This window comes from Cariama cristata, unplaced genomic scaffold, assembly GCF_000690535.1.
Source record: "Cariama cristata isolate BGI_N322 unplaced genomic scaffold, ASM69053v1 scaffold42206, whole genome shotgun sequence".
NCBI classification, from domain to species: Eukaryota; Metazoa; Chordata; class Aves; order Cariamiformes; family Cariamidae; genus Cariama; species Cariama cristata.
Window position 1 is genome coordinate 3,786 of NW_009622328.1, and position 11,828 is coordinate 15,613.

The 11,828-nt window shown below is 42.5% G+C and overlaps 1 pseudogene across 1 annotated transcript; it reads left to right on the forward strand.

Moving 5' to 3' along the window:
• The first annotated feature begins 8,788 nt into the window (after nucleotides 1–8,788).
• On the forward strand, nucleotides 8,789–10,795 carry LOC104163320 (annotated as a pseudogene). The gene has a single exon (XR_696468.1). The product of XR_696468.1 is annotated as a serine/threonine-protein phosphatase 2A regulatory subunit B'' subunit alpha pseudogene (transcript).
• The last annotated feature ends 1,033 nt before the right edge of the window (nucleotides 10,796–11,828 follow it).

Genomic DNA, 11,828 nt, shown 5'->3' on the forward strand with positions numbered 1-11,828 from the left:
GCTTTGCCAGGCCCACACTGGTTCTCCACAACAGAGTTTCCAGTATACTTGTGTTCAAGGGCCCTGCGTGCTGGCGTTTGCGAAGGAATATTACAACCCTGTGACTTAACCTGAAGGAATTACACTGAATAATACTGCAGTCACTAACTGCAAGTCACTGTTTTAGAACAATAGTTTAGGGTCTAGAGCCAGGGTTTATTTTTTAAAAACAGTGTAGACTATTGTTATTGATATTAGCCCAAGTCTTTGAGTGTTGGGCTTGCTTTACGTTGCCGCTGTAGATGTGAAGAGGTTGTACTTAAGTTAGTGTTAGGGGATTTTTTTATTTTAGGGTAAATCTACTGAAACAAATTTCCTAATGTAAAAATTGACTTCTCTGAATCCATGCTGACTGCAAAGTGGCATTTATCATCCTGTCAGAGACAGTGATTCTCAAGGTCATGCCTACTTGGAAGCCTGCCTTGATAAGGGCTCCCATTGCAGTGACCTTCGTGGTTCACTGCAAGACTGCTGAAGTCCAGCTTCAGCTGGTAAAGCTCGGTGGTCTGAAGCTATTCGACAAGAAGGCACAGGAGACAAACAAGCAAGTGTTCTGTTTCTGGATTTTCAGAGAGGTTAATGAAGTTATTTGTTGATGCATCATAAAGGAAATGAACTGCCATGCCTTTTCAGTAATTAATACCTGGTTAAAGTGTAGGAAGAACTGTCAGCTTTTCTAGTGAAGAGTAATCACTGGTGGAATCCCGAGGGGAATCTGTGTGCAGGCTTGTGTTGCTCAAAATAGTTATAAATGATCTGGGAGAGAGGCTGAGTAATGAAGTGGCAGTATATGGTGACAATCACAAAACTGGCGTAGCAGAAACAAAAGGTGGCTGGAGTTGCAGAGGGTTCTCATAGTACTTGGTTGTAGGGAAGTGGTACTTGATACCAGTAGATGTAAAATAATGTGCACAGGGAGAAACAACTAACTGTGTCTATGCAGTGATGAGCTCTTAAGAATCTGTGCCACACAGGAAAGGGATCTTTTAAGTAATGCCGATAAAGCTGTGTGAAACTCTCAGCAGCAGTCGAAAAGAAAAAAGGCAAATAGAAACGACAGATCTCTAGGGAGAGGAGAGGGAACAAAGCAGAATGCCGTGGTATGAATCCGTGGTACGTTTGTAATGAGTAACATACCCCCCCTCAAAGTTAGGGGCAGGCATGTTCCCCTCTCCAAAGAGTTGTAGTAAGACTAGGGGAAAACACAGAAGAGCACGGTTGAAGCAGCTTTTGTAAAAAAAGTAACCAGATAAACTGGAGCTTAGCCTGGAAAATACGTGATTTGAAGTAGGATGGATTAGAGGAGGGATTATGATAGCAATCTGCAACCATGGGACTATGAAACAATTGTTCCCTGTTTATTTTGTCACCCGAACACGGCAAGAATTAAAGGGCATCAAGTGGTGTCCAGGCAAAAGGTGGTAACTTTTGACAGAGGAGGTATTAAAACATGACCCCTTGATTCCCCAGAACCTTTCTGGGTCCATGGCATTCTTTGAGACGTTTTCCAGGTTTGCTGCATGTGTGCTTGTTTTAACCTGCTTCCTGTTGCAATGCTTGATCACACCTAGTTCTTGTGTTGGAGGAGAAGGTAAGCAGTCAGATCTTATCTCTCCTTTCTGTGCCATTTGTGATTTTATGGAAGATTATCATATTCTTCCAAAGTCATCTCTCTTCCAGTCTGAAATGCCTGGTCCTGCTCAGTCATTCCTCACAGACCTTGGGATTGTTGTTGTTGCCCATCTCCTAACCTTTCTTCTGAGACTGTATCGAAGTTTTGGTCTCTAAGAGTGAATACCTTCCTCTTGCATAGAGCGTTCTATTGGTAGGTCACTGCAGATTTTTACAAAGGACAATAGTCTCATTGTTTCCACTTGAAAGATAGGTAGCAAGAGCAACAGACTGTATGAATTAACTCCAGTGGCTATGAGAGCAGACACTTGAGAATGTATGATCTGAAAATAGTGAGGCTTGGACAGGGAGAGCACTATACAGTGATAATACTCGTTTTTGAAAGGCAGGTCAAAAATTCATTTCTGAATGGGGTTCTCATTTGTTCTGGGTATTGTGTACAGTTTGGGTTCCTGCGTCTTGAATTGTGTAGTTGAACCAGAAAAGCTTGTGAGAGACACAGTGGAAATGATCAAAGGTGCAAAACGTCTTCTACAGAGAACAACTGAGTAAGTGAGGACTATAATCCTGGAAAAGAGAAGGCAGAAGAATGATGTGGAATTCTGTAAATTCAGGAATGCTGTGGATGATGTGCCTACAGGTCTAGTGTTTGTGCTCTGTTTCAGTACAAGATCTTGGTATGTTGAAGCTGGTGAGTGGCAGAATTGACAGGACTGGTAGGTGGTGGAATATCTTGTCAAAAGATGTTCTGGATGCAAAAAGTTTCTGTTGAATCAGGCGATGCCCAAGCCCATGGGAGGGACATCTTTTGCAGGTTACAGAGTACCCAGAGACCACATCCAGCTTCACAATTCTCATGAGCTGAAAACAGTTGGAGGCCAGGAGAGTACTCCTCGGAAATATCATATCTTTTTCTGATACTGTTCCTTGAGCATTGGCACATAGCCAGCGTTGGAGACAGATAGAGTTCTTCCTGTGGTCTTGTTTAACCCTGAAGGGTGGGATTCATCTAATGTAACCTGTCATCTCAAAATTAGATTGCTTTTTAAGCTCAATAGGATGATTTTTTTTTGAGGTGCCTGCCTCTCTGCATTGCATACAGAGAGCACCTAACACTTCATTTCTGGGTAGCTAGCTTAAATTAGATGAATCCCACCTCTTTTACATTTTTGTAAGAACAATAAATTACAGACAGAATTCAGAAAAGGGCTGTAGCAATGGCTTTGAAGACATCTCTCTTCTAGACTCGTCTCTGGCAATCCTGGAAAAGGCTAAGAGGTGGTTTGATTATAGTGCATCAGTAATTGTAGGTGAGGAAATCTATCTTTCTGAAAGCTTTTTTTAAGTTAGCATAGGAAAGCCTGATATCTGGTTGCTGGAACCTGGTGCTGAACATACTCAAATTGGAAATAATGACCCTTTTTCTGTAGTGCATGTAATTAAATATTGAAGCACTGGAGCATCTGAAGAAATGTACTGTGGTCCGAACAGGAGTACTCAGTTTGACTAGGTCAGATTCTCTGATCTGGGTTATAAGGCAAGTCAGGATTTGGAGCCGTCACTGTCTGTTGCAGTCTCTAAAGCACAAAGTAGCTTGGTGCTAAAACCTGTTGAAACTAAACTCCGGATGCCTTGCCAGTGTAAGTGGTATAAGCACCTCTAATCCTAAAACTGTACAGGTGCAGTTGTAAGTGGTTTCTTTTACTATAGCTGAAATGTATGCATGTGTGTCATATTCCCACTGGTCATGAGGACTGAAAAGTTATCACAGCTGCTGTTCCCATCTAAATCCTGTGTACAAAAAAAGTCCTTTTGGATTAACTATACGTGCTACCATTAAGGACATCAAAATGTTATAAGCTGTAAATATATAATAAATACAGGGCAAAGGAGCAACTCAATTAGGTTTTTTTTCTTCTGAGCTTTAGTATAAAAAGAAACATTACTCTCTGTAGTCTCTTGTTTGAACTGTTTTGGAAGGTAAATTGTGCAAGTGATAGCGATTTGTAAATCAGTTCCTTTGTGATGAGGTTCGAAATAATTTCTGTAAATGGCTCGTAACACTTCTGCTGAATTCAGCAGTGGATTTGTTACCAAAATTTCTTACCACAGCTACTGCTGATGTGATTCTGCCATAGATGGAGCATCTGGTGATGTTTTAAACACTAGAATTTGAAAGTTTTTTAGTGACTCTGTAGAACACTATAACATTACTAGTGGTCAGGTGAACCCTGTTGATTCTGGCAATGGTTGAGTGGGTCACTGGAGCAGCAACCCCTTGGCGGTGTGATCAGAGACCCTTTGGATTTCCTGGAGCGTGGCTCAGTGTCAGCTCATTCACAAGCTGCAGAACAGCGCTCTTAACTGAGTCACCTCATCTTTTCTAATCTCCATCCTCAGAGTATGTGCTTGTAGTGTGCTTTTGCATCTTAGTTTACCACACCTTGTCTTGAACCAGGTAGTAAGAAAAGTAATGATACATCTCAGGGTCCGGTACCATTCTGCGTGGGCTTTGGAATTAAAGACTTTGAGTAGAAGACTAATACTCCTTTTTTTCCCCCTATTTTTTTGACAAAGTACCAAAGATTGGCTGAAAGTTGTGCTTTGCAAGAAAACATTGCTTTGTTATTTGCCTGCTTTTGTCCTCTATAATCAGTATAGTTTGCTCCCAAATCTGCTTTGTTCAGTAAACTGTAAATAAAAAAATCAAGCGTTTCTAAATAAGAGGATGCAGTTACATGCTGCGTTTTGGCACCACAAGCTTCTCTAAGGTGGTAAGAGCTGACACCTGATTACATAGCTAGGGTGATACTTCTGAAGCTATATTGATGGCCAAATGGTAAAAGCGTTGTTCTGTCTTTCTGTTTGTCTCTTGTAAGAATACCAAACTGGAGAGCTTATCCTACCACCTCTTCCACTAGAGATGAGCAAAGTTGCATAGTGACACCCATGCTGTATGCTGATGCCGAAAGGGCTAGTTTACTCGATACATGTTATGGTGGTTTCTAACTTCTGATCACTAATAATGTTGTTGCTAGTGCTGGAGATAAGGGTTCAAGAAGATTTTTGCCGAATTTGAGACTTTCGGAGGCAGTAGAGGCCTTCCCATAGCTTTCTAGACTTCAGTTTGCAATTAAGTCAAGCACTGGCTGACAGTCCCCATCCTAACAGATTGTCGTTGTTCAGTTATTTAATTCCAGCGTAATCTTGGCATGAATAGGACTTCTTGTGTCTTATAGAATAACCTTTTATATCATTAGTATCTGCAATAATTTTTTCCTTTTGGAAAGTGATTCATGTCATCTTGCAGATAGGAAGGACATAAAGCATTATTCTGCAATCACACAAGAAGCCCTATTCATTCATAGTTTATATTGTGAAGCCAGTCCCGTATCCTCAGGGTTGGAGTTGGTTTCGTGGCAGCAGTCTTAATTATGGAATCTTTCTACAGTATATCTGAACTGGGGGCTGGTCTCGACTCACAACTGGAATGAAATGGCAGGCTGAAAAGAACAAAGTAGGAATGTTTCTTAATGCATTCAGTCTTTCCATTGTTGCTATTCATAAATAATAGGTTTTAGTCACCAACCAAAAGTCACAACAAAAGCCCATTCAAGCTAAGCTTGAAACCAGGTTCCCAGATCTGATAACAGGAATAATCTTCTCTTAGGTTTTGTCTTGACTAGGTTTACATGCTGGATCATGTTTGATGGATCGCTGTAAAATAAAGCTGCAAGCTCAGCGTGTGCTACCTTAGCCAAGCCAGTGGAAAAATGAGAAAAATGGTTCCTAGTCTGCATCTATATGCATTTGTGCTGCCTGTACAATTTCCTTTTTTTTTGTCTTGCATAGCTGGAGTCAAGTACTCCAGCACCTTGAATAACCTTAGGATGCTTTGGCAGCCGGTGATAATAAAGCAACTAGTAAATAATCACTGAGAAGACATTAGTTAATCTGGTTGAAAAGAGGATATCAGTTTCTTTGATATTGATTCTTTGATTACTTCCTTCCCTGACGCAGCAGTAAAAGGTGCTGACAACAGGCAGGAGGTAGCAATCTCGGGTTAGCTTTGGCAAGTTTGCGTCTGGATTATGTGGATATGTGATAGTACTAGAGAAACACAGGCAAACGGGAAAGAGATTATTAGAGAATGCAGCGAACGTGGCTGGAAGGCCTGCCTTACACTAAAGCGGAAAGGGCTGACAATTTGTAACGTGGCTGAGCAATGGTTTAGAGCACAAGCACCTACAATTGGGGGGGGAAGTATGAAGTGGAGATGGTGGGCAGAGCGTTGTTATTGGGCATAGCTGGAAATACAAAGTTGAACTAAAAAAGAGTCGGTTTAGGTTGGGAATCTAGAAGACCTTTTCAGTGAAGAACTCCTTGTGGAATGATCTTACAGATGCAAGAAGCTTTGTTGTTTGAAGGTGGCTTAAAGGATTGGAGAAACTTGATTTAGTCCCGGTGGAAGGGATACATATGTAGGGAGGAAATTACCCTTGGAGTGATATAGGAGAAGGAGACAGTCTAATACAATATTTCTCTAATTAAGAAATAACTTAAGATGTAATTGCTTCCCAAATTAGGTATGAACCGAGACTGTTCTTTGCTGGTAAAAAGACCATTCTCTCCTTGCCATGTATGACCCAGAGGGAGGAAGGAGCTCTGAGAAAGCAAGTCCCATGCCTTTTCACAAGTAGTATTAATTCTTCATCAAATATGCTGTCCTGAAGACCTCTACTTTCTCTGAATATTGCATAACTTTTATTGCAGGAAATGCCAGGAAGCTTGTTTGTAGTTGATGGAGGCTCGGAAAAGGAAAAGCAGCAGACCTCTTGCCCTGGATGTGTTAGAAGGCACTCTCAGGGAGTCCGTGGATCATTAGACTTTTTGGAGGCGTAGAAGTCTGGGTTTTCCTGTCTGAACAAAGCCCATTAAGCCCTACAAGATGAAGACATTGAGGAGTCAATAGTACTTTTTTTAACTGTGGCTCTGATTCAGCAGAGCATTTAGCACACCTGATAATGAAGACTGAGAGTCAGTGACTGGAGGGCGTGGAGTTCTTATTACCTAGGTTTATGCCTGATGGTATGAGCACCCCGGGGTTTAAAAACGGTTCTGTTTACGCCCTTTATCCCCTGGCACCCTGACTCACTGCTGTGGCTGGGGCACACCTCATACCTCTGATCATCCCTCTGGATGGCTCTCCCATGCCTCTGGGGCTTTGGGGCAGTGCCAGGGGATGTAGAGGGGAGCAGTACGGGACAGGCACAGAAATGTACTGCGGAGCTGGCCCCGGTACAACGTGCAACTTGGCCTGCGGTGTTTGATAGGCAGGTGGCAGCCTGTTACAGATACCAGCATGGTAGTTGGAGCAGTTAGTTCTTCATCTTGAATGCAATCGTTTCAAGCCTTTATATAATGCAAAGAACAAATCGGGAGGGTTTCTTTACAGCGTGCGATTCTACCTAATTTCAATGAGCAGACATGGCACATTACAAATTCCATTGAATACTCTTAAAATCTGTGCTTCTCAATTTCAAATTAAGGCTTTAAAATGTGTAAAACGTGAATGTTCAGCAGTCTTGTGCTATCCCCAGTCCTTAATTACAACAGCACCAAACTCTAAGGTACTTCTCTTTTGCACGATACGTTTGTACAGGCTTGTGAGCTAAGACAGGTAGGGTGTAACATGCATGGAGGGCAGTCCTTTCATCAGATGCAGGTCTGGCCTTTCACATAGTGCTAGATATTTACCTTTGAAAACAACAAAATAAACCTGTGCTGTAGTGTGACTTAGCTGTGATCATGTTTTATGAAACAGGTTTCTGTTTGTACAGGAATAGAGGGTGCTGAATTTCATTGGGGTGTTTTAATTTAATTATTGAAGTATTAAAGAGGAAGCAATGTCTAAAATTTAAGACCCTTGAATTTGAGGTCTTCTGTCCTTTCATAACAATGTTAAGCAACCTTTGTTTTTTCTGGTGCAATTCTGACCACGATAATAGGAAATGCAGCTGGAAATGACTATGCTAGTGTAAAATGATCAATTCCTAGTTTTCACAGGCTTAATTTTTACACAAATGTGCCTTTCTGCTCTTGATGTCTACACCAGCAGACTTACTAAATAAAATATGTTGCTATTTATGCGCTGTAAGAGAAAGAAAAACAGTTATTCTTCCTTAAAATATTTTGCCATGGTCCCAGAGACCTTGGTGAAAGGCTAATGGAAGCCAATGTGGCCTTTACTAAAGGCCATGCATTCTTACAGGCATTCATCTACTTTGCTCCAGGCTGTTTGCAGCTTTTTATAATCCAGAGAGCTTGGGAATCCTGAAAGTGCTTTTCTCTACTACTTTTTGCCTTATCTTTAGTCTTGGAAAATGAAAGTCAGAAATTCATGACATGTTTTGCTCCATTAGAATGGAAGGTAATGTTTTGTTCAGTCTGGGGAGGAAAAAAAGGAAGTCTGAAAAAAGAATTAACAGCTCTATTTTAACCACTCATTAAAATGGCAACACACAGACAGCCTGTGTATAAATATAGGCTAGCTCCTCAGCAGTGCTCTTATATGGTAGATCTGAGTGAAGGAAAAATATCAGCCTACTCTTATTCTGTACAAGCCTGTGTGTTGGTTGTTGCGGTCTGGTGCCATATGTTTGGTAGTAGACAAGGCGGCATATTACATGGAAATTATGATGACTATCACCTTTTTTTTTTTTTCCCCTATTGCAGGGACCTACCTTACCAGTGTATCTCACAAGCATACTGTGGATTTGTCTTGTCATTTCTGCCTAAGAACTGGCTGGATTTTATGACACCTGCTGGAGAAGCTACCTGGACCATTACAAACAGAGCAGGTCGTGCTGCATCTCTGATCAGCAAAGCTTTCTGCATGGAGTGCAAGAATCGAGTTGCCTTAAGTTAAACCATATGCAGATTGCACTGGTTGTTGTAACTGTACTACTCATACCACTTCAGACTTCGCTAGGGTTTTCCAAGGAAGTAGTTTCTTGTGTAGTTTGAATGTTTTCAACTGACATTTGAATGTTGTTTTTATTAAATCTGGTGTGGCTGTGAAAAGTGTGTGTGGCATGAACTTTTTCTTGTTAAGTTCATGGTGAATTTTGAAGCCTCCCTTCCAAGCGTGATCTGTGCTATGGCAGCAACCTACAGGCTTATGGTCACTTCTGTGAACTGCTACAGCAGTGTGGTGATAGACCAGCACTTTCAGCGCACCGTGCATTACTGCACAGGGACTTGCCAAGTGTTTAAGCAAGGAATTACATGCTTAGTTGCCCACCACAGTGTCTGCGCAGAACTCAGTGTCCAAGATGCCACCCTAGACCATAAAACTCCTGTTCCTGAAAATGGACTTGCCTTGCCTGGAAATGAGGACTATCACCAAATCCTCCCAAATAATCCGAGAATCAAAAAGGGCTCTTCAGTGCAAGCCTCCGGCAGTTTAAAAGATATTACCGGGGAGGCGATAAACCTTGCAAGTGGTAAAATAAAGGAATTCTCCTTTGAAAAGCTCAAAAACTCTTCCAGTCATGTGGCCTACAGAAAAGGAAGGAAGGTTCGGTCAGAATCATTCAGCAGACGATCGTTTGATTTTGACTTGATTTATGGGCACTTCAACAATGACGAGAACTGCCCTCCGTGTGGCTTTTTGCAGAGTCCCTCACCTGTGGAGAAATGGCAGGAGAGCAATGATGCCTCAGAAGTCACCATGAATCCCGTGGTTCCCTTCTCCCCTCATTCCTTCTCTGAAGAAAACTTCATTACCCAGATTTTGGAAAAACACAAGCTTGATGGTTCTTCTGGTGGAGATATTAAGGTGTGCTTAGACATCTTGCTCAAGTGCTCAGAGGATCTGAAAAAGTGCACAGACATAATAAAACATTGCATCAAAAAGAAGTCAGCAGACAGTGTTAGTGGAGGGAACAGCAATGATCCCCTGACTAATTCAGAAATGATATATATGAATCTGATGACAAGATTTTCTTCGTACCTGAAAAAGCTGCCCTTTGAGCTCAAGCCACCGGGGCACAAGGAAGCTAGTGACTTTGCAGAACTAGTTAACTGTTTTCATGGCTTGCAGCAAACTCCCTTTCCCCCAGTCTTTGGAGATGACCAGCCACCTAGGTATGAAGATATTATTCAGCTGCCATCCTCAAGTGCAGTTCCTCTCGGACTACCAGGTGATCAGCGTGAGGTGACAAGCACCTCTCAGTCCATCCAAACAAGTACTGTGAGCTTTACCTCAAACTCCCTTCACAGCATCCCGCAGGAGAACAGCGTGAGAGCTGTGAAGGATGCTTGTGCTCTACCTCAGTTACCAGCCACGAGCCCTTCTGACTGCATGTCTTCCACTGAGGCTCTGTACATTGAGGAGGAGTCTGATGGGGAAAGAACATTAGGGAAAACAAAGAAGGCAGAGCAGAAAGGGGCCTGGGAGAGTTTAGAGCACAGCTACCAGCTAGCTGGTTGTTCAGATCTAACTGCCGATGCTAAAGCAGAACGTGCCAGAGTGGGAGATGTTGAGGTCTCCCATGCTTCTGAGAAAATTACTCCTTTAAAGCCAGTTTCAGATTCTGTATCGCGTGGTTCGCAAGCTGATGTCTCCAAAGGAGAACAGACGTGCAGTAAGATAGACAAGGAAGAGATAGACAAACTGCTGCTGGACTTGGAGTGCTTCTCACAGAAAATGGAGAGTACTTTGAGGGAACCCTCTCTAAAGGAGAGTGAACCTGCCTGTTTGCAGGTGTTTGGCTGGCAGGGTAGGCAGGTACTACCTCTGGCTCTTGAACCCAAAAGTAAACCTGTTGACCCCACTTCCCCTTTGTCAAAAATCATGGAAACCAATGGTCATAAAATGGAAGAGGATGACAAAGCCCTCTTACTGCGTATCCTGGAAAGCATTGAGGACTTTGCCCAGGAACTGGTGGAATTCCAGACAGGCAAGGGAAGCTTGTCCAAGGAGAGAGAAGTGATGCAGATTCTTCAGGAAACTTTAACAACTCCTTCACAATCCCTCCTTGCAGGGCAAAAAAGCAGTGCTGGGGCTGCCTCCAGAGACTCTGTTCCAGCTTCAATTCAGCAGGCCCCAGAAGTGATTAAGGTAAGAGAACCAAGCCTTTGATGGGATAGCGCGTAAAACAAACATGGGAAAATGTGGAGGGGGAGGAAATTACATCTGCTATGTGAGTCATTGTGCTTTGGATGCTGCAGTGTGGAATAACATGCTCAACCTGGCAAAAATGTAGCATTTATTTAAATACAAACAAAAAAAGGAAACTAAAACCCCTAAGCAAACAAAATAAGCCCTGACGTGCGGTTGCACCTTTGAGCTTGTTCCTTTCCTGCTAGTGCTCCAGCAGGCTGCTTGCTTGTGGTTTAAATGGGTCCTATATAATAGAGGGTAGAAACAGTGGGTTTTTTTTTCTGGCTACTTTATTCCTGGGAGCAGGTGTTGGACTGCCTCTCACCAGTTCAATGAGAACTGAATGTTCCACCTCTCCCATCTCTGAGCAGACTCCAACAGCTTTTGTTGTCCTCCTCATCACTAGTTCCTAAAGAGAGAGTTCCACCATGGCACAGACATCAGAATCCAGGAAGATTTAATTTTCTTTTCCCTGTCCCCAATGCATAGAGTCATTGTGGAGTCTGCATTGCCTGTATCTTTCAAATGAGGAACAGGTTCTCCCAGGAAAAAGGGTTTTGATGGATGCCTGCTTTAGAGGGAAGCCAAGGCTGTCTATCCAACCCTCAGTGCCTTTTGTTTGATAACAAGTGCCCAATTTTCAAGACAACTTGGTGCCAAATGTCCAAGTGCACAGAAAGTATAGAGGGCTTCAATTTCCAAAATCCACCTTCCACATAGGCACTTAAAAAGTGCCCAGGTTGTCAGTGAACTTTGGCAGCTTCTTCCAGTTAGAGCCTGATGTGCCTGTCTTCAAAACTGTCTACTTTCCTGAAAATACAGCTGTTTGGTGTAATTCTGAAAGGGGGTGGGTGGGGTGTGTCTGACCCTAAATGACAGTGCTGAGATCTTTTTAGACTAGGCTCTCCAAGTGTTTCTGATGTTTTTCTGGGTATCTTTGCTTCCACAAAATGATGAGCATAACCCTGTCCAATTATCTCCAGCAAGGGAA